General features: G+C 49.6%; 1 protein-coding gene across 2 annotated transcripts in view; it reads left to right on the plus strand.

The window, feature by feature from the left end:
- The window catches only part of FUT10 (fucosyltransferase 10), a 21,116-nt gene that overhangs the window by 4,419 nt on the left and 12,268 nt on the right, over positions 1-4,429 (plus strand). The window lies entirely within an intron of this gene.

Genomic DNA, 4,429 nt, shown 5'->3' on the forward strand with positions numbered 1-4,429 from the left:
GGGGGCCGCTACCTGTGCGGCAGGTAGCCGCCACCCCCCCCCACTTCCTCCCTCTTCATCTTCCTCCTCCTCTCCTCCTCCTCCTTCTCCCCCCTCCCCCTCTCCTCCTCCTTCTCCTTCTTCTCTTCTCCTCCTTCTCCTTCTTCTCCTTCTCCTCCTCCTCCTTCTCCCTCTCCTTCTTCTTCTCTTCCTTCTCCTTCTTCTCCTCCTCCTCCTTCTCCCTCTCCTTCTTCTCTTCTCCTCCTTCTCCTTCTTCTCCTTCTTCTCCTCCTCCTCCTCCTTCTCCCTCTCCTTCTCTTCTCCTTCTTCTTCTCCTCCTTCTCCTTCTTCTCCTTCTCCTCCTCCTCCTTCTCTTCCTCCTCCTCCTTCTCCTCGGCTTTGACCTTCTCCTCCTCCTCCTCCTTCTCCTCTTCCTCTCCGCTTGGGCCGGGCCCGGGCCCCGGGGCTGGGGTACTTCTCCAGTTCGCTCATCCCCTTCCACCGTGCCCTGACGAACCTGCGGACCCAGCAGGCTCTGTCGGCGTTGTGCCCTGACGGACGGTCACGTCCCTGCCCTTGCGTTAAGGGGTGGTGCTTGCCGGTTATTTAGGTGGCTGCTATCTACTCTGCTGTGCGTTATGCTTGGTTTTCCCTGCTACAAACTAAAATCTGAGATACAGGAAGCGAAGGGAGGCATTTCTCATGCCGGCAGTAGCGTGTGTCCCGTGAGAACCCCCCCTAACACCAGTATCAGTGTTTGCAGGTCCAAGGCCGTGAGACGGACAGCACCAGACTGGCACTATGGGAACACACGGGAAAACAGAGCCTCTGGGAAATGCAGCTACAGCAGCTGAGGTGGAAAGTTACAGAGCTGCAAATAGCAGGTCCCTGGCATTACTGATGATAAGGCGCTAAGGTGCTGCAGGCGCGGTGAGCTGTGTTTCCGCCCCTATGGAAACTGGCAAAATGGCACCGTTCTGGAGTCGAACTTTCTGACAGGGCAAGGCTGAGGAATCTGGTCTCTGTGAAAGGTGGAATTAGAGGAGGCTTTGAAAGTGCCAGTTGTAACCAGTGGGTGAAATTGGAGAAGGCAGGAGATCCTCTAAAGTGATGTTGGCCAGTAGGACGAAGTAGCTGAGCTGAAGATAGTCATTAGAAAAAGCAGCTGACCCAGTGCTACAGGTTTGTAATCTGGGGCACGCTGAGATGCTTTAGAGAGGGGAGGGTTAAAGAGCACGTGTGTAGTAAGGGCCATGTGTACATCTGCATCAGTGCTGTTTATTCAGGGAGGTGGGAAATCATTCCATGTGTGGTGGAAAGGGTTAAAGTCGTTTATTCTGGGGTGCTTGAGTTGAAAACGCTGTAGGTGTGTTACATCATCTACAGTGATTTTACAGAAAGAAGAATGGTGCCAGAGCAACAATGAAGAAGTATAAATGCATGGCTGCAAATGGAAACACAAGATCAGGACAAGGAAGAATCAGGCCCACAGGTGTTTCTTCTGTCGCTGAGCAGCTTTGTCTCTGTTGGGAATGAGGTCAAACGCACTTGACCTCTGCACTTTCCTTGCCCCTCTGCCTTTTTTCTGCCCTATTTTAATGGTGCACTTGGAGACTTCATTTGTGTCTGCCAGGATGTTCGTACAGTGACTGTTCAGAGTGCATAGTTTGGTTGGTGCCTCTGGGTATTACAGTTATACAGACTATAGTAATATCATCATGGAGGGAAAAAACAGAGCAATCTACTGAAAGGTTGCTTCGGACTATAGAACTATGAATAGAACAGAAAGGAAATGGAGAAAGACGTACCTAGAGACAGAGATTATATCCAGCAGTACCTAAGTGAAAGAAAAAAGTTATAAAATGCAGAACACTCCAAAAAAAAGAGAGAAAGAACCACGAGGGGCCTAAAAAGAAACAAGGTATATTAAAATTGTGAACAGATCAGAGGAAATGTGTACATATGAATGAGAGAAACCTCAAAGGCAGTAAATCCTGTTTTGTAAGAGACAGAGCAGAAAGGAAAGCCACTGTTCCTGACCTGTGGAGGGAAAGGTTGCATTGTGAGTTCGTTAGATACCAACACCTCTCCATGGGCAGAGGGCACTTGAGACACAGATCTTTAAGAAAACTGGTTTATTAGCTCTGCTGTTTGAGCAACAATTTGGGGTTTTTTTGTCATGCTTCCTCCAGAACTAACACATAATGACCTGCCATTGCCGTTGCTTATGCTGGTATCATCTTTACCAGCTATTTAACATGGATTACAGACAGGCCAGATCCTGTAGTAGGAGCTTATTTCCTCAGAGTGGCATAGCAGGACAAGAAACAAGTGAGCTTTTCTGACTGGATGGAGCTGGTCCAAGAATATCTTGCTGATGGCGTGGAAGGGACAGCAGATAGGATTGCTATCCCATTGCCCTCAGGACTAGTTTCTGCGTTTTCAGTCGGAACCTGTGGGTGGTTGGGGTCTGTGGACTGCTTCTAAAGGCTTGAGGGATGGTAACTGAGAAAAGCAAGCCTGTTGCAGGAAGCTGAAGCATGTTACCAACAAGTTGTGTCCTCATGAGAGCAACTTAGGAGTCTGCCAACTGAGGAAGCTTGAAAGCCATGAGTATAACTGAGTTTTAAAATGATGGACCAGAGCAAAACCCAGTGGGATCACAGCAAATCCTTCCATAAACTGTACCAGGCTTCTGATCCGTCTCCAACCGCTCGATGTAATTTACTGAACTACACACTTGTGGCACGCTAGCTTCAGTCCTCTCAGTCTCAGGGCACTCTGAAAGCCTTAGGCCTGCAAAAGCAGGAGTCTGCCTTAGCATGGATCTGCTTTACAAACTAATACTTGGAAGTTCTTGCTGCATGCCTCCTGGCTCAGAGTCAGTGGAAACCGTTCATGTTACAGGTCTAATATCTGTAACCACACTTCACAGAGAGTATTAAAACCCTACCTGAAGTTTCTACTTAAAAATATGACTCCAGCAGCTAGGACCTGCCCAGGCTGCCCAGGGAAGTGGTGGAGTCCCCATCCCTGGAGGTATTTAAAAGACGTGTAGATGAGGCGCTTAGGGACATGGTTTAGTGGGCATGTGGTGTTGGGTTGACGGTTGGACTCGGTGATCTTAGAGGTCTTTTCCAACCTCAATGATTCTATGATTCTATGATTCTATGACCTTTGGGAAGAAGCAACAAATGGAACGAGAGCTACGATGAAGCTCTGAACAGAGTGGAGGATAAATAACTCTGTCATGTCCCAGCACTGCACTGTCAGTTACTAGTTTTCGTCTCAGGAGGAGCCTGGTAGCTCAGAGACAAATCAGAGCTTGGTGGTGCAGTATGTGCAGCAAGAGGTGGGCACGGCTCCAAATGGGCTGCAGGCCAGTGTAGCTATGGAGGAAAGGGGGCAGAGCCACCATGGCAGGGATCACTTAAACTGCCGCAGAGGGCTGGATTCAGGTTGTCCGCTGGGTACCCCCGTGAGCCTCTCAGGAAGGCTGCAGGCATGACCCACCATAGAGTTAGGAGATGAGCTGTGTGTGTAACATTTGCACAATTTATATCGGTCATGCATTTCAATCGAGGCACATCAGGTGTTCCCTTTGCCTCCTCTGGGATTCTTCCTCCCTCCGCTCCCCTGGGTAATCGCCCTCTTGCACCTTCCCTGCCTTCCACGTCTGGGTTAGAAGCAGCAGATGTGGTGCTTTCCAGTGTTTGTGTATAAATACATGTACATATGAAGAAGCATCTAGGTATCGGATATCTCTGTGTTAATACGAATCTGTATGTATGAGATAGATGTCTTATAAACACAAACACGTATGGTTCACGTGTGTGTATCGGGTGGATAAATATGGGCTCTGCCCTGAGCCTGCAGAACCAGCCTTTCAGAGCAAATGTCTTTCACCACAAATAGCAATGCCAAGAGCTGCATAAAGAGGGGCCCAGCCTCTGGAACAGGGAGCCGGCAGACAGGACTGTTTCCCGATTGCTCTGCACGGCCCTGCAGGGATGCCTGGGCAAGGCTGGGAGCAAGGAATGGTCTCAGACGGGATGAGGGAGGATGAGGAATGTCTTCCCTCTCTGTGAGCCGGAGCTGGCTCTCCAGGCACTTTGGGGCTTCCCAACTTCCGTGGCGCATTTCTTTTTCTGACAGCCTTCTGGCTTGATGCAGTCAATCTAAGTCCTCGTCAAGATAGCACTGGCTAAAATAACGGCATTGTTGTAAAAAAATAAAACCGCAAAAAGCGCAATTATGCTAACAGCTATAGAAATCAGTGACAGGTACAGATTTATTTTTGGGGGTCTGTGAGGTCTTGCAGTGCAGGACTTGGAGGAAGAGCAGTGGGGGGGCGTGTGCGTGTGTCTGTGTGCGTGTGTGGAGGCGATGGCGCTCTCAGGCCGCTCAGCCCTCTGCCTTTCCTCTTCAGGGCCTTGGGGACCCCTGAAAG

The sequence above is a fragment of the Aptenodytes forsteri genome, unplaced genomic scaffold (genome assembly GCF_000699145.1).
Source record: "Aptenodytes forsteri isolate BGI_AS27 unplaced genomic scaffold, ASM69914v1 Scaffold224, whole genome shotgun sequence".
In the NCBI taxonomy this organism is placed as follows: Eukaryota; Metazoa; Chordata; class Aves; order Sphenisciformes; family Spheniscidae; genus Aptenodytes; species Aptenodytes forsteri.